Source organism: Rhinatrema bivittatum, chromosome 4 (genome assembly GCF_901001135.1).
Source record: "Rhinatrema bivittatum chromosome 4, aRhiBiv1.1, whole genome shotgun sequence".
NCBI lineage: Eukaryota > Metazoa > Chordata > Amphibia > Gymnophiona > Rhinatrematidae > Rhinatrema > Rhinatrema bivittatum.
In genome coordinates this window covers 97,015,861-97,035,065 of record NC_042618.1, presented here as the reverse complement: position 1 = coordinate 97,035,065, position 19,205 = coordinate 97,015,861, and positions in this window count along the sequence as shown.

Here is a 19,205-nt window from a genome sequence, read left to right as displayed (position 1 = left end):
GGGCTGGGGAGCAGTTTGCGATCGAAGCGCCACACAGGGGACGTGGTCAGAGCTGGAGGCAAAGTGGTCCATCAATCGCTTGGAAACCAGGGCGGTCAGGCTAGCCCTGCGACATTTCCTGCCGCTTCTCCGGAACCGGGAGGTCAGAGTTCTTTCGGACAATGCTACCACGGTGGCCTACATCAACCGCCAAGGCGGCACACGCAGCCGGCAGGTTGCGCTGGAGGCGGCGTTGCTGATGCAATGGGCGGAGCGTCATCTCGTCCGGATCGCGGCCTCGCACATCGCCGGGGTGGACAACATTCAGGCGGATTTCCTCAGCCGTCAGCTGCTGGACCCCGGAGAGTGGTCCCTATCCCAGGAAGCGATGCAACTTCTTGTCCATCGGTGGGGCGCCCCCCACTTAGATCTGATGGCTTCCGCTCTCAACACCAAGGCTCCACGCTTCTTCAGTCGCCGGCGGGAGCACGGCGCAGAGGGAGTGGATGCGCTGGCTCTCCCGTGGCCACCACACCTGCTGCTCTACGCATTTCCACCGTGGCCGCTGGTGGGCCGGATGCTTCGCAGAATAGAAAGCCATCAGGGAACCGTGATTTTCGTCGCCCCAGAATGGCCCAGGCGACCCTGGTTCGTGGACCTGCTGCAGCTGGTGATCGACGGGCCAGTCAGACTGGGCCACCTCCCCCATCTCTTATGTCAGGGTCCGGTATTTTTCGAACAGGCAGAACTCTTCTGTCTTGCGGCCTGGCTTTTGAGAGGTGCCGCCTCCGGCGCCGGGGATACCCGGAGGCGGTAGTATCAACGCTGCTGAAGGTGCGTAAGACGTCGACGTCGGTGGCCTATGTTCGGGTCTGGAAAGTATTCGAGCTGTGGTGTGCCAGCCAGGACACGAGACCCACTAAGGCTTCCGTCCCTCAGATTCTACAGTTCTTACAAGCGGGGGTGGACAAAGGCCTCGCCTATAATTCCCTATGGGTCCAGGTGGCCGCCCTGGGCTCGCTGTTGCGTGACGGCAGCTCCCTGCTACAGCACCCTGACATTGCTCGTTTCCTTAAGGGGGTCAAACATTTACGACCGCCGTTACGGGACCCTTGTCCCTCCTGGAGCCTCAATCTTGTGCTTCGTTCGCTGTCGAGTCCGCCGTTCGAGCCACAGCGAAGTGCGACGATCAAGGATCTCACTCTCAAGGCTGTCTTCCTGGTGGCCATCTGTTCCGCTCGCCGCATTTCGGAGCTGCAGGCTCTATCGTGTAGGGAGCCTTATCTGCGCTTTTCTGACTCTGGAGTATCACTTCGTACTGTTCCCTCCTTTTTGGTGCATTTTTAGGAAGATTCAATTTAATAAAGCATAAATCAATTTCTCTTCAATATTTTACATATTGTGTTGCAGGATGTGGGTGGCAAAGGTTGTATGTGGCTAAGGGGGATATAGTGATATGGGGTGGCATGTTGTGTGTGGCTAAGGGTGGCAGACTGTGTGTATGTGTGTGTGTGTGTCTGTGTCTGTGTGTGGCTAAGGGTGGCAGGCTGTGTGTGTGTCTGTGTGTGTGTGTGGCTAGAGGGGTTGGATGTGTATGTGTTGCCGGAGTGGGATGGGGTTGTGTGTCTGGGTATGTGTGGCTGAGTTGGTCTTTCCCCATTGCATTTCCACCCTCCCTTCCCTCTTCCACTCACTGTTCTCCTCTTCATACTGCTCTTCCCTTTCCACTCTCCCCCCCCCCATTGCACTTCCCTATTGCACTACCCCTCTTCTTTCACTCCCTACACCCCTCTTCTCTCCATTTCACTTCCCTTTCCTGCTAATACCCCTGGCCCGCTCCTCCAGTATGGCATGGACTCCCTGACAACCTATTCGTCTTGCCAGGGGTAGATTGCAGTAAAATATCAGGCCAGGGGATTTTTTCATTATCAGCCCATGGGGTATTTGACTCCCTCATGCACTTTCCCTGCAGAATATGCAATAGCAGCTCCCAAAATCAAGCCAATTGAATCCTGGAACCTAGCAGAATTGACCTAAAATGTCTAAACAATAAAGCACATTTTTCCTAAATAGCTGAGAAGTAGAGCACAATTTAGACCAGGGGTGAGCAAATAAATGCAAATTGATTGGGCTTCCCACAAGGCAGCAAAAATCTCTATAAGTGATTTTCTATCTATCTATCTATACAGTATATATATATATATATATATATATATATCTCCAGCATTCCTGGTCTGGCCAACCAATCAGTTCTTGAACCATTTGCAAGTAATGAGACAACTGCAGTACCAGCCAGTGTCAGACACACAAACACAGGCTCAGTCATACAAACAGATTTTAGATTGCAGAACCTATTGGCACATACACACTGACACATAAAAAGACAGACTCTTTCTCAGACACTTTCTCACAGTCATGCACACTCTCTTTCAGTCACACCCACACACTGAGAGTGAGAGTGTGTGTGCATCTGTGTCAGAAAGATGCCCCCCCCACACACACACACAAACTCTCTCTCACTCTGTCTCTCTTTTTCTGACAAAGATAAAGTGTGTATATGGGTGTGTGTGTGACTCTCTCTTTCTCTGAGACAGAAACACAAATTCTTTCTGACATGTTACTGTTATGCTGCTGCATTTGTGCTCACAGAATGAGTGCCCCAAACCCAGCACTGCCTCATCATGGTGTAAAGATCTTCCTTTCTGCAGTAGCTCCTTCCTTTTCCCAGTCCCACTCTCCAGGAGAACTGCTGGTTCCACAGCCAGCTGCTCCATTCAGAGCTCAGTCCACTCATCTCAGACAGAAGACTCCCCAACTTTGTCCAAACATTTTCTCCTGGCTTACCCCTTCCCTTCCTGTGCTTATAGCTTGCCTCCAGTCCTCCACCACCCTCCTACCACTCCAGTGCATTCCCGTTGACTGTGTACTACACAGTCTGCTGCTTTTACGATTCTCCAGGCTCGGCTCTGCCTACCTACTCCAGGGGAGGAGGGACCAGAAGTAATCCATAGTGTTTCCTGGGCTTATTTTTTTATTTATTACCCTCAAGCCTCTCCAGCTCCTTCAGAATGCAGCCGCAAGATCACTAACAAACAGCAAAAAAGCAGATCACATCACGCCCATACCTAAACAACTCCACTGGCTACCTGTCCCTTTCAGATCTCAATATAAGATCCTGATGCTCATCCACAACGCCATTCACAATGACAAGGCCAGATGGCTACAAGGCCCACTGTATCCCTGCAATCCCACAAGGAACCTCCGCTCTACTAACACAGCTTTACCTACCACTCCCTCCATTAAGGAAGTTCATCGAGCCTCCACAAGAGAACGCGCTGCATCAATAGCAGGCCCCGAAATATGGAACAACCTCCCAGCTCCTCTCAGAACGGACCCCTCGACACCATCCTTCCGAAAAAATCTCAAAATGTGGCTCTTCCGGAAAGCATTCCCCCCAGAAAATCAATCCCCGACCCCCGACCCCCTCCCTTTCCCCTCCTGACCAATATCAGCCCCCCTCTCCACCCGTGGTACATAGTAAATTATGTCAGAACATATTTAATCTTAAAAGAGTTATTATGGAATGCAAGTTTCTCTTTATATTTTGTTTCTTGATTAATCTGTTAAAATATACCATGTTATAATGTACCATGTCTCCAAAAGGCTTGCTTTCAGACAAATCGTTGTATGTAAACCGGTGTGATATTTCAAATCGAATATCGGTATAGAAAAATAAATAAATAAATACATTTTATCTTTCTGCAGTTTTACATAATTTGACAAGACAACTCTTGATAGGAAATACAGAAACAGAAGTATTATTATTTCACAACAGGTAAATAATTTTCAGAAATCAAAAACATTTCTGTCCTGATTCAAGCCTTCAAATGGAGGGGGTAGGAGATACACTGCCTAAGGTAATTAACAAATAGCAATATCAAGGAAATACAGACTGCATCAGCAGCTTTTACAAAGATTATTACATATTACAGGAACTAGATTAGTTGTCTCTGGATTCTGTGGAGCTTGGGGTACTTTCCCTGCCAAGAATTGAGACAGCTGGGGGAGGGTCATAAAACACATAGGAATTACCTTTGTGCTTAACTAGGCAATTTACAGGGATACCTCAGGAAAAAAGCCCCCCCCCCCCCCCCAGTTATAATACCTGTGGTCTCATGAAGAGAAAGGCCTTTCTCCTCTTCTGCATCTCCCGTGTAACATCTGGGAACACCCTAACATTGCATCCCAAAAACAACACATTTCTTTTTCTGAGACAAAGCTTCAATAACCATTCTCTATCTGGTTCTAAGGTTAAGCTGACAATCAGAGTTGCAGGTGTTGCTATCTCAGTATCAGAAGTCTCTAGGAACGCGGAGATGTCCAAAGGTTGATCACTAACAGGGACCAAAGTCGTCATCCCTCCATCTTGTTCCAAAGGCCTCTTAGTTTTAGGAAGAAAAAATAACTTTGATATTGGTAGCATTTCAGTTTCTCCTATGTTTAGTACTTCCCGGAGATATCTTTTAAAAATATCTCGAGGGGGCACCATTAATATTTGTGGAAAGTTAATAAATCTCAGGTTTTTGTTCCTGATCGCATTTTCCATGTATTCCAATTTCAATGAAATACTCTTTCGTTCCCTTATAGTGGCATTTTGCAGTTGTTGTATTCCTTATTTGATCTCTGTTATTTATTATCTGCTGCTCCAGCTCAGAATTCAAATTAGTCACCATTTTTACTTTTTCTTCCAATTCATTTACTGTATCGCTTAGAGGTTTCATTTGAGCCAGTATAGAGGTTTTCATGTCCACTATTGTCTGCCATATAGTCTCTAAAGTAAATACAGCTGGTCTTACCATGGTTAACTCAGCTCTTTCGGGTGTTCCTCCTACTGCCCCTCCAGCTTGCTCCAACAACGATTCTTCCTCCTCCCCGGTCGGCTCCAATGGCATTTCTGGGCCTTAGGTCACTGCTTCTCCTGTGTCTTGCCCTGCTGAGCTCTGTCCCATAACTCATCGGTCTAGCGGCATCGATCCAGACTCAGAAGAGTTCCAACTTACAGCCGGATTCCCGGGGGGAGTTCCTTCCACAGGGCTTAGAGGTGACAAAGATCCTGGGAGTGAGGGTAGCTCTTCTTCCCCTCCCCCTCTCTCTAATGGCTGCTATCCTGAGTTGGAATCTTTGCAGACCACATGTGCGTCCATCGGACCAGCGACGCAAGCAGTTGGAGGGGCTGCAGGGTAAGGTTCCCCTCGCGGCTTTCGCTTCCGTCCCATAGTTAAGGAAACGATTCACAAGAAATATTTTCAAAAGTTTTGTCCTCTGGAACTCACATGCAGCATTCAGCTACTGAGCGGCCATCTTGCTCCGCCCCCGTTTCCTGGGCTTATAAAAAAAAGAAAATTAAACCCTTGCTGAGACTGGGAAGAGCCATTAACCCAAAGCAACATAATTCCTGATGGAATCTTGCTTTCTTTTGTGGATACAATGCAGCCAGGACTGGTGCAGGGGTATTAGGTGCCATAGGCAAACCTTACAGCCTTGCATACACTCCAGGCCCCATCCTCAGATTTTAAAAGAGTTGTTCGCATTAGTTAAGAAAAGCCGCTCTTAGAATATAACATAAGTAGAAATATAGCATATAGACATGAAAAATTCCAAAAGAAGAGGTTAGTAGCTGTGTGATGGTAGTGGTAAGTGTACTCTTACCTAGAAGCCAGCCCCTAGTGACGTGGTCTACCTGGAAGGAAGCAATCATGAATTCCTCACTGTGACAGGATGTAGGTATTGTGACTGGATCACAGAAACCTGGACAATATGTACAAGATGATTCCCCTGGCGTCAAAGACTACCTGCATATTGAGGGAGTGGATGCCATTGCAGTCGAGGTATTTATTTTGATTTTATTTTATTTTAAAACATTTCTAGTCCATCTATATTAATAAAATTATGCTAAGTGGGTAACAAAATACATAAAAGCAATATAATCTACGACAAAATGAACAAATAAAACGCACAAACAATTCAAGGTCATTTGAAAGCCTCTCTGAAAAGGTAGGTGGCCTCGTCATATCCTGGTGCCCTTATAGGGAGGTGATTGCAATCTATAGCCTCCATGAAAATTATTACAACTTAGTCATTATTTGTTGTTGTTGCTGTCTGCTCTGAGGTGTGCTTTCCTGAGAATGACTGCCAGGAACTGATGATCTATACACATGGAAAGTGGCGGATTGGCATATTCCAGCTGTAACCCATGGAGGTGGCTGAAAGGTGCCTGAGGCCAAAAATGCCAGCGTGGTAGAGATCTTAATGTGTACAGGAAAGATGTGGCCCCTGCAGGTGGAAAGTTGCAGGTCCTGACTCCTGCTCTAACAGCTGACATAGGTACATATGGTTTCTTTGTTAACTCTGAACCTGGTCATGACTTGTTCTTCTGAAAGATATGAAAACTGAGGCCTAGTCCTGTATAGTCTCTGAAAGAGGCACCTCCTCCTTCTCTTCTGTTCTCTCTCCCTCCTCAACTGTTGTGACATGGGTACATATAAACCCGTAAGAGTCATTTTGGATATGGTCTCACCACCATGGAATCCCACCCCCTATTTTAGCTCTGTCAGTCCTAGGTACACTCACTCATTCCCCCCAGTATAGCCCAATATGTTCCAGTAATCCCCCTCCCAAGTAAGGCCAGCTTGTGCCAGGGACATGCACTGCTACCCTGTAGCTTGCTGCTGTGCCTTCTCATCTGGAGAAACCAGCTCGTCCAACACCATGTGGCAGAATAGAATGAAACTTTGAAGTTGTGTGCGTAAATGTACTTGCATAGTTTTGGTGATGTTTGCATGTAAGTCACTTTTAAAATAGCTCATTACACACGTACGTGCAACCATATCTTGATATGCCACTAACGTGCCCTTATTTCACTTGTACTTTTACTTGCAAATGTTTATCTTTACACATATGTGATCCCTTTAGAAAAAAGCAGATTTGTGCATGGATACATCACATACGTGCATGTATGCACATTTTCGCTCATGTCAGCTTTTGAAAATTCACCTGTAATTTTTTAGTTAAGCTACACAGGGGTTAGATAGCTGGTTACATTTTAGCCAGTTAAGTTAACCTCGACTAAAGGCTTACAGAAAACGTGCCCAATAGTGCTTATACTATCATTTTCCAAATTGATTGCCTCTATGGACAATGCATGACAAAGATAGAAATATTTGTATAACAAATCAAGTTGTACAAAATTTTAGTCCTGGAGGAAAAAAAGTTCTTTGGAGATTGTAATAATTTTTTTTTTTTTAATGAAATAGGCCCTTCTTTTGATGTGGTCTCAAAAGCTTCTGATACTACAACTTCTTTGACTTACTATTATGTTGCTCAAATAAAAAGTATTGCAACCTGCAATCCCCCTACCCCCTTATCTACCTTAAGAAGTAATGATTGTAACTAACTGTTGCTGTATTTTTTTTTTTTAATGTGTGAAACATCAGGGAGGCTAGTTTATAGTCTCCATTAAAAAGCAAAATTTACTCTGAAATTGTGGAGACAAGCCTGGCAACAGAGATCTGAAGCCATAATTTAATGAGAAATAACACAGCTAAGAGACAGGAATTCAAAAAGATGTCATCTTCCTTTATTCAGTACAAAAAATCTGTTATAAAGCATTTCTGTTTCTGTGGGAGACAGCAAATTTGTCTTGACAGGCCAATTTTGATCTTTGTCTGGCAAAACTTCAGTTGGCCTAATTTAGCCCACATATACCAGTGTACATTGTGGAAAGGTTAGGAACTAACATATGTCATTGTTAAAACCTTTTCCCTCAATGTTCCAGCATGCTCTTAGTTGGTACGAATAGCGGTTGAAATAAACTATATAAATCGAGGTTATGGCAACACTTTGTGGATCAAAATTATTGAGACAAATAAATAATCATTTTACTACTATACTCTGGGAAACATTTTTATTACATTTTAACATTTTCATTTCAGTCCTATCCTATACCATAAAAGCTAGCATCTGTCATACACCCTTGAACAGCTGATGTACTGGGGAGAGGTAGGAGCACAAAGGGTTATAAAATTAGCACACATGAGGGTCTAGAGTGGAGGCAGCAGCAAGAGTGGCAAGATCAGCCCGTGAGGTTTGGATTAGCCGCAGTGGCAGGAAGATGATTTACCCATCTGAGGCCGGTACCGAGATAGCAGCAAGTGAGGGAGAGAGGCAGGTAAGGGATGCCATTGTAGAGAATGAGGCTGGTGGTAGAGGAAGGGAGAATAGAGAGAGTTTGTGAGAGAGGGGATAAAAAGGTTAGAAATGGGCTGTAGAGAGGGAAGAGAGAAGAGTAGAAGGCATTAAGTCACTTCCTTCTGTTCTATCCCTATGCCAAACTGTGAGCTCCTGTCAATTTTTGATGAACATTTTGTCTAGTTATTTTATAAACACCAATTCTAAGACTGATCAGTATGATCATTAATAGTAATGAAGCATACAGATTAGTGCTGACAAAGATGTGAGGATGGGTGTGGATATTATTATCTACAATGCGAAGGCTCTGATTTATAAGGAACTTTTTTCCCTCTCCATTCTGCACCCATGGCAAAATCTTTGAGAAATCTGGTTCTAACTGTTTGAAAAGATCGAATGGCATTTGGGGGTTTTGTTATCTGGAAATTCCTCAAAATCTAGAAACACAGAACATGTGTTGTGAGCTGTGGGAGGGTGAGCCCCTCTTGCCATAGTGCAATTGACGCAACCTTGTGAACAGAGCCTCAAGGTCTGTGCCGACAGTGGGTGAACGATTCTTTACACTGGCCCGGTTAAAGTAGGGTCCAGGATACTATATCTACAGTCGGATCTGATGAGCAGGCTAAGGCTGAAGAACAGACTGAAACTGAAGTCCAGACTAGAACAGAGGATAAGGCAATGCTGAAGCTGAAGATGAGGCAAGGCTGGAGCTAAAGACGAAGCAAAGCTGAGTCTGAAGACTGTGGCTAAAGACAAAGGAAAGCTGAGACTGAATTGAGGCAAGGCTAAAACTGAAGACAAACAAGGCTAAGGCTGTAGATGAGGCATCGCTGAAGACAAGGCTGAAGCTGAAGACAAAGCAAGGCTAGAGCTAAAGATGAAACAAAGCTGAATCTGAATACTGGGGCTAAAGACAAGGCAAGGCTGAGAGTGAAGACAAGGCAAAGCAATTTTTTTGCTGAGACAGAGAGAGAACGTCGGGGAAGCCCTTTTACGGGGCAAAGAGTTTTGACATCATCCAAGGGCACTGTGGGCTTTTCCTGCATGTGCGCGCCTAGGAGGAGGTTCGGAGGTGACGATCCTGGTGGTGTCCTGTTGCATTGTGTCACTGTACAGTGTCCCGCTGTGGTGAGGCCTGTTGGCATTGGGGTGAGTGCAGTTACTTGCGGGGCCGTCCCGCAGGCGGCAAATTGTTACGACTATCGCTGCCCGATGTCTTCACTCCGCCCTCCTTACCTCTCTGGCGACTCCTCCTGCGGTTGACGGACATTTGGCTGCCGTAGCGTCTTCCTGCCATCCTCTCCGGCGTCCCCGGACCGGCTTGGGCGCTGTCTCCCGCCATGCTGTTCAGCTGCCTTAGGGCGCGCGCGCCGTACGGCCCTGCTTCAAGTACCTTCAGTGGCGCGAACCTCAGGGGCGTCCCCCTGTGATGACGTCATGCATCCAGGATACAAAAGGCCTACGTGATTGCTAGCTAATCAAGTTAGCAAAGGTTTCCTAATAGATGGGATTCGCTCTCCGTACCTTGCAACTCTGCCTCCTTCGGACCTACTCTATTTGGGGTACCCGCTCCTCGGGGGCCTCTCTCTCTTTCTTATCTTTCAGGTCGCAGTCTGGAACCGGTACTCGCTCCTTGAGGGTCCATGTTCCTGGACTCACTACTTGGACTCCACTTCTGCCAGGAAGACACCGCTGCCTATAACATCTGTAAGTTACCATCTCTATCTCTCAGAGCTATTCCCTGGAACCAGGTACTCGCTCCTCGAAGGCCTGCCTTTACTCCAGCTCCTGTGCTTCACACTGAGAGACCGCTGCGTGATACATTACCAACAAGGCTCTATTCCTGAACTCTTTATATCCTGCTACTACTCACAATATCAGTTCTCTCTATTACAGCACAGCCATTGTGGGATCCCTGTTCCAGAGCCTGAGGGACTACAAGCCCAACCGGGCTACTTTTCAGCTCACTACTGCCACCTCTGGTGGTTCACCTATCCTGTATAATAAAAGAACTAGTGTGTGTGTGTGTCTCCTATGCTGAGCCTGACCTGTGGCCCCTCACGGGACTTCCCCTCGTGGGCGTGGTCATCTGCCACAGGTCCATTTTTTCTCCAAGCTAAAGAATCCTAACCTCTTTAGCCTTTCTTCATAGGTGAATTGTTCTATCCCCTTTATCATCTTGGTTGGGCTTCTCTGTATCTTTTCTAATTCTGCTATATCTTTTTTGAGATGTGGAGACAAGAACTGAACACAGTACTCAAGATGAGGTTACACCATGGAGCAATACAGAGGCATTAGGATATTCTCTGTTTTATTCTCCATTCCTTTCCTAATAATGCCTAGCATTCAATTTGCTTTCATGGCTGCTGCTGCACACTCAGCAGAAGATTTCACGTAGATAACACCTAGATCCTTTTCCTGAGTCATGACTCCTAATGTGGAACCTTGCATTTTGTAGCTATAATTTGGGTTACTCTTCCCTAAGTGCATCACTTTGCACTTATCTAAATTAAATTTAATTTGCCATTTGCATTCCCAGTCTCCCAGTTTTGTAATGTCCTCTTGCATTTTCTCACAATACTCTTGTGATTTGACAACTTTGAATGATTTTGTGTCATTGGCAAATTTGATCACTTCACTTGTTGTTCCCATTTCTAGGTCATTTATAAATATATTAAAAAGCATTGGACCCAGAACAGATCCCTGGGGCACGGCACTATTCACCTTTTTCCATTGGGAAAATTTACTATTTAACCCTACTCTGTTTTCTATCTTTAACCAGTTGGCAATCCACAATAGGACACTGCCACCTATCCCATGACTTTCTAATTTCCTATGAAGTCTCTCATGAGGGACTTTGTCAAATGCTTTCTGGAAATCCAAATACACTATATCAACTGGCTCACCTTTATCCACATGTTTATTTACGCCTTCAAAAAAATGTAGCACATTTGTGAGGCATGTGCAGCAGCAGCCATGAAAGCATAATGCCTCTGTATCGCTCCATGGTGAGTCCGCACCTTGAATACTGTGTACAATTCTGGTCACCGCATCTCAAAAAAGATATAATTGCGATGGAGAAGGTACAGAGAAGGGCTACCAAAATGATAAGGAGAATGGAACAGCTCCCCTATGAGGAAAGACTAAAGAGGTTAGGACTTTTCAGCTTGGAGAAGACTCGGCTGAGGGGGGAAATGATAGAGATGTTTAAAATCATGAGAGGTGTAGAACAGGTAGATGTGAATCAGTTATTTACTCTTTCGGATAATAGAAAGACTAGGAGTCACTCCATGAAGTTAGCATGTGGTACATTTAAAACTAATCGGAGAAAGTTCTTTTTTACTCAACGCACAATTACACTCTGGAATTTGTTGCCAGAGGATGTGGTTAGTGAAGTTAGTATAGCTGTGTTTAAAAAAGGATTGGATAAGTTCTTGGAGAAGTCCATTACCTGTAACCTGCTATTAATTAAGTTGACTTAGAAAATAGCCACTGCTATTACTAGCAATGGTAACATGGAATAGACTTAGTTTTTATGGCCTGGATTGGCCATTGTTGGTAACAGGAGGCTGGGCTTGATAGAACCTTGGTCTGACCCAGGATGGTATGTTCTTATGTTCTTATGTTCTTACTAATGAGTAAATATTCAAAGGGGTCACAAGCAGAAAAATAGCAATATGCACATAAGCAGCATGTAATCGCATACATGCAATTTTATAAAAATGGAAAGTATGTGTGTATTTTTGGGTTGAAGTGCACACTTCCTGGTGCAAAAATGGGGTGGTCTAGAGGCGATTTGGAGTGGGGTCAAGAAGTATGCTTGGAAGTTGCTATTTTATAAGACATTTACATGTATAACTAAAATAAATAAATATTAAAACTTACTCATACAATTTTATACCTGCTAATTGACTAGCGCAAGTGAAATCATACCTGTCTGCAATTTTTGAGTGGGAGGTCTGGGTGAACTGGGGGGAGTTCAGGCTGAAGTTCTAGAGAGTGTAGGTGAACTAGAGATGAACTGGGTGAATTGGTGGAGGCATCGGCAAACTGGTAATTTGAAGTACACATGCAAGTATTGTCCAAATGGTACAAGCACATACTTTAAAATATACCTTCCTCCTCACATAAGTCAGGGTTCTTAAATGCACATCTTATACTTTTTTTTCACACATAAAATATACAAGTATATGTTTAGAAAATATATAGAGAAAGCAAGTGCTTTCATTATATTGCAAATATCTGTGCATATTGAAACATATGCACATACTTTCTGAGCAAAACTATGCTGCTTTTTATGAACTGTATAGCAACCCAGGACCTGGACCAGGTGCTATCTTTTCAGCATGCAAGCTACTTAAAGGGTTCTTTTATTTTCTTGCATATATAATGCCAATCAATCTCTTTGACTGATTGCCCACACTTTATAAATAAGATAAGTGGTGTCATTAATATTTTTTATGCAAGAGAAAAACAACAAACAGAGAGATTGATTGACATTTTATATGCAAGAAAAAAACTAGAAACAGAGAGACTGATGATAATAGTGTTTCCCCGCAGCATGAGTGCTATTGAAGTGTAAGGTTTGAGGTCTCGTAAACAAAATAAAATAAAAATATACATTTTCCATAAAGTTTGCAGTTTCATGATTGGTATCTTTATATTTGAAGTTGATCTTTAGTACTAGTTCATTTATATGTGTTTGTTTGATTACCTGTGATCTGTAGGTCGCTGTATTAATTGGTTGCGGTTGCAAATAGAATATACAAATTTATTGTAGAAATTGTGCAAATCTGTCTGGGTCGCTTCCCTCAAAGACTGAGTTTGTGCACCACTGTTCTATTGAAATGTATTGAAGGGAGGTAGTATCTAGGAAAGAATAAATATAAAAATATTATGCTGCTTAGCACCATGCTAAAATTAAATTCAAAGTACCATAAATCATAAATAAAAATACTTTTGTTTTCTAAAATTGAACAATCGGTTTTGTGAAAACTGAACATTCTTTTGTATCTAATGCATCTGGAAGCCCAGACCAAATGTATTCCATGAATTAGAAAAGGCAGAAGGAAGGCCAAACAACCTGCATGGTTAAAAGATGAGATGAAAGAGGCTTTTTTGGGGGTTTTTTTGGATTAACAATTTTATTGATTTAATGTATAAACATACAAACAGCTGTAGAAGAACAGGCAATAAACTCAGAGTAACATACAACCAAACAAGTATCTCAGATCACATCTTAAACATTCTCTACAACAGAGGTACTGTCTATAAGGAATAGCATGCTCCGAATCAACTATCTAACAAGCTGTCAAATCGCAGTATATATTGCCCCACCCCCCGTTGTATACCCTCCCCTTTCCCCCTCCACCCCCAACCCTCCCTCCCCCCCCCAAGCACCATTTCAGATAGCAAAGGTAGAAGACAGCATAAAAAGCCTACATCTCACCCTTTAGTAGGGGAGGTAGGGCCACATCGCTGTCCATATCCTATAAATTTTTGAGATGTAATTGCGCCGTATAGCTGTCAATTTTTCCATCAAACTTATCTGTCACAATTTTGTAAGCAAATGAGTGTGAGTCGGTATATCTTTAGACTTCCAGCGGGCTGCTACCAGTAATCTAGCCGCTGTCACCACATGAGTAAACAAAGCCTGATGGTCATCCGAGAGCGTCCCCCATGGGTATCCCAAGAGCCAAATTTCTGCCCGCATCGGAATTTGTACTCCCAGGATAGCATCCATCCACTCTTGACAATCTTGCCAAAATACCCGTATATGAGGACAAAGCCACCACATATGTAGATATGAGCCCTCCTGAGAGCACTGTCGCCAGCACAAAGCCGAGATCCCCGGGAACCACTGGGCCAACCGGGTCGGGGGTAATTCCTGCGATACAGTAATTTATACCGATTTTCCATCATAGCCGCTGACATAGACGTCTGTCCTAAATGGCAAAAACAATCTTCTCATTGGCCCCTGTCCCAAGTAACTCCCAAATCAGACTCCCAGGCAGTCAAGTGAGTAGCAGGTAAAAAATCACCCCCTACCAACAACGTTTGAAATGATCTTCTGTAGTTTGCCAGCCAGAATACAGTGGCCTTCAAAAAACGACCGCCTCTGTTGGAGGTCAGATGCCACCCCACTAGTGGAGTCAAAATGTCTCAATTGAGCATAAGCTAAAAAGTCGGCACTGGGAAGGGCATACCTGTTTTGCAACTGTGTAAAAGAGATCATCTCTGTATTCCACGCTTGTCCCAAGCAGGTGAGACTGCATTGTTTCCATCGTTGAAAATCTGAATTTGTCTTCCCAGTGGAAAAAGCAGGCAGATACCTAATATGCGAGAGGTCCGCATACGTCCTACTTCCTACCAGCCCTTGTCGCCAGCGTTTCCAGATAATGTATGTACTTTGCAATGTCGGGGGGAAGTCCCGCACCTCCCGAGGAGGTACCATTCCAGACCAAAACAAAGCATACAAAGGAAGGCCACCCACTAAGGCTTGTTCAATCTCCACCCATTGCTTAGGAGTCCCAAGCACATGACAGTTAATCACATACTTAAGCTGAGATGCTACATAGTAGTGGGAAAGAGAGGGGAGGCCCACGCCACCCTCTCGCCGAGTCCGACAGAGCACTGCTCGGGCAACCCTGGGCAGGTGCCTACCCCAAAGAAAGAAAAGGAGCTTCCGCTGCAGCAGCTGCAACTCATGGGTCGGGAATAGGCATGGTAAGGACTGAAAAAGATATCCCAGTTTGGGAAAAACCTTCATTTTGATAGCATTGATCTTCCCGAACCACGAGAGCCGCAACCGCTGCCATTTATCCACTTCGCCCAATAAACTTCGTACCAAGGGTTGGTAATTTAACTGCACTAACTCATTCAAATTGAATCCCAGATGAACCCCCAAATAACTAATGAGGCCAGACGTCCATCGAAATGGGACCCCCCTTTTTCCTTCCCACTCCAAACCCTTAGAAAAATTAACAGGCATTAATTCTGATTTATCCTGGTTTACCTTAAACCCTGAAAGCTGCCCATACTCATCCAGTAAGCGTCTTGTGGCAGCCAGAGAGGTAGTAGGTGGGTGAGTGAGAAAATAATATCATTGGCATAAAGGGAGATTTTATATTGATGAGAACCAACGGGAATCCCTTTGACCTCTGTAGAACGCTGGATAGTCTCCGCCAGGATTCCAGACTAAGCGCGAACAAAAGCGGAGACAATGGACAACCTTGCCTAGTTCCACGCCGTATCTGAAAAGTTGGTGTGTAACTATGGTTAATTTTTAAGCATGCAAGTGGTTCCCTATAGAGCTCCTTAACCCAGGTGGAGAAGGACCCCCCCAATCCTACTTTTTCCAATACTGCGAACAAAAAGGGCCAATACACCCTGTCAAAAGCCTTTTTGGTGTCAATAGTCAAGAAGGCTGCTGGGTCGCCTTGGGTTTGGGAACTGTGAATCAAATTGATCAATTTCCGGATATTGTCCGCCGTCGTCTGGCCCGGTATAAAGCCAGCTTGATCCACATGAATTAACCTATCTATTCTGCCCGGAGATGGTAAGCCAATATTTTGGCCAGGATTTTCAGATCAACATTTATTAAGGAAATGGGTCTAAAAGGCACAGAATTAATAGAATCTTTCCCTGGATTAGGGATGATGGTAATACCCGCTATATTCCCAAAGGGTAACAGTTGACCTCCCTCCCTGATATAATTAAACATTTGAGCTAAAGGGCCTTGTAGGATAGTCCTATACTTTTTTTTTTTTTTAAATAAAAGAAAGGGGTAAATCCGTCCAGCCCCGGAGCTTTCCCAGATTTTAAATCCTTGATTGCCCAGTCTACCTCCAACTCTGAAATAGGTTTGCCCATTATATTCTGCTCCTGTTCCATCAGTTTGGGTAGGTCAATCCCTGCCAGATAGGAGGAAATGTCTGACTCAGAAACCTCTACCTCGGGGGGTGTAGAGGATCTCATAGAATGTTCTGAACTGAGTCTGAATCACTTCCGGATCTCGCAGCATCTCCTCTGACCCTGCCCTGATCTGATATATCAGGGTCTTAAGGCGCTTAGCTTGCAGTCGCCGCGCTAAGAGCCGACTATTCTTACCTCCAAATTTATAGTATTGCTGTTTTAAAATATCTAGGCTGTGGGCAAGCACTGCAGTGTCCAAAGCCACTATCTCCTCCCTTTTTATAGTCAGGAGCCCCACCCGCACTGACCCCGGGTGCTGTTTGTGCCGACATTCCAAGCTTGCCAAGTCCATCAGCAAGACTTCCCTCTTCCTGTTCACCTGTTTTTTATGGTATGTGCCCAGGCTAATCAGATGCCCCCGCATGACCGCTTTCATTCCTTCCCAAACAGAGATAGGGGAGGCATCTGCCCCCATATTTAAATTAAAGTAATCTTCTAGCCTCTCCTCCAGACGCTCCTGATACAGTTAAGTTTCAAGAGATAATCATTTAATCTCCAAAACTTACAACCGGATCATGCTCCCATAGTGTGGATGCAGGTTGGAGAGCCAACCTGCATCCACACTATGGGAGCATGATCCGACCAGGTAATTCTTTCAATATCTGTAGCTCCTGTTCGCTCAATAAGGTCCTTGGAAACAAGAAAAAAATCAATACGTGTATATGAGTTATGGGGTGCAAGAAAAAAGTGTAATTCCGGCTATGCGGGTAAGTTAGGCACCAAATATCCACTAATTGACCTGCCTTCATGAACTGTTTTAGAGCACGTCTACTTTTCCCTTTGCCCCCCTGAGACTTCGTCGAGGTATCCATACAAGGGTTTGGTGCAATATTATAGTCTCCAGCCACAACCTCCCGAGCACTAGGGAACTCCCCTATCCGATGCCTCAGCTCAATCAGGGTCTCTAGCTGTTGTACTGGGGAGCAGTAAACACTGACTACCATTTGCGAATTGTGAACCTCTACATTTAAGAGCAGAAATCTGCCCTCTGGGTCGTGATATTGATCCAATATTTTAACCGTGAGATGCTGCGCAAACAAAATCCCAACCCCTTGATACTTATGCTGGGCAGAGGCAGGTGCAAAATACTGTGAGGGATATTTGGCAGAGCGAAGCAGGCGTTCATCCCAGCATCGCAAATGCATCTCCTGGATGAAGGCAACGGAGGCCTGTAAACGAGTCATCTCCTTAAATAGCAAGTGGCGCTTATAGGGCGAGTTCAGGCCTTTAACATTCAACGAAATATATTTAAGCTCAGCCATAATCTCTTGGTATCTGCCCCCCCCCCCCTCCTTCCAGGCTTCCCTCAGCCCTGATAAGGTTAGCACAGATAAACAAACCACCCACTTCAGCCACACAACCCTCAGATACCCAGGTAATTTCCCCCCACCCCCTCCCACACAGCCCCTTCCCCCCTCCCATACCCTCCCCCTCCCTTCTCCCCCTGAAACCCTTCCTTCCCCCCTTCCCATCCCACTAGACCCCTGTCCACCATAAAGGTAGACCCTTACCAAAAGGGAGGTTAGCCCGTCACTCCCCCTCCACCATCATACAGATGCATCAAAGTCCATATGATTGGAGCAGGATCCCCACCTCTGCCCCTCGGTGTCAGTTTCAAACTTTTACAACTAACATGGTCTACAATTAAAACATCTAAACGCATATACAGTCCTCAGTCGAGTCCATCTTCAAGGTATAAAGGATCGCTGATGGGGGGGTGGGGGGTGCTCTGCTCTTCCAAATAGGAGATCTGCCTCCATCAGTCCAGCACTCCCCTATGCGACCCCTTCCCAGCAGCCCCACTGGTGACCAATAGTCCACATCGGAGACCACTTTCTCTTTCCTCGCCAGGAGTGAGGAATAGAAGTCCTTCTGTTCAGGCTGGTGTATCCAAAGCTGGGTTGCCAGCTTCCACTGGATTCCTGGTGAGAGGATATCTCCCTTTTCCAACCCATTGCCATTGAGGGCAGGCCTGTCCGGGCAACCTGGCTGATGGCTTCTCTCCCAGAGGTAGTGATAGGCCTGTGACCTGCAGAATCGGTGCTGCCTCTGCTGGGGTCTTTACTTGGGAGGTTACCCGTGCATGGTAAAAGCCAGGCCCCACGGGTAAATCCACTGGTATCACACGTTTTCATGCCGAAAAACTGAGGTTAGGGTTTGGAGCTCTTGTCTCCGCTGTAGGGTCACGGGCGCCAGGTCATTGTATATCTGGAGCTCATGTCCCTCCCAGATAAACAGGCTCAGACGTCGGGCACAGCGCATGATGTCTTTTTTTAATGCAAAAGCTATGGAGGCATGCTATGATATCTTTCAGTGTGTTTCTCGGGGGATTCCCCAAGGCCCGATGGGCTTGCTCAATCACAATGTCTGGGTGGTGCGGCTCCCCTGAATTTGACCCCGGTTCCGAAGCTAAGAATGCTGCACACACCTTACGTACCACTTCCATGGAGTTGGCAAATTCCTGCATCTCCGGCAGGCCCCAGATCCTGATATTGGACCTCTGGGACCGGTTCTCAAGGTCCTCGAGTTTTAACACCGTCTCATCGTGGTGTTTCTGGAGCACCATGATGTCGTCCTCGAGCATAGTCAGCTGTGCACCATGCGTTTCCAGGATCCCTTCAGTCTCTTGCACCCGCCGGCCTAGGTCACGTACGTCCTCTCGGAGTCTATCGATGTTAGCGTTGACAGTTTCTCACAGCGATCTAATATCCTGCGGGAGTTCCTCAAACCAGGTATGAAAGTCGCGTTTAGTTAAAGATGCGAGGGACGTGTCCTGACCCGGGGACTCTCCTGGGTTATCCTCCGACGCGAGCACATGGCCTGGGCCTGCAGGATTGGCTGCCAGGGTCGCAAATCATGATCCCCCTGCATCGTAAGAAAATTTCACCAGATCCACAGTCTTTTTTTTGCTAGCCACTTTGTGTGCTTAAAGGTCAGCGAAAATCCACCGAATCATGGTAAAATAGCTAAGAATTGTGGAGGGGTCAGACATCCATCTTAGTTGG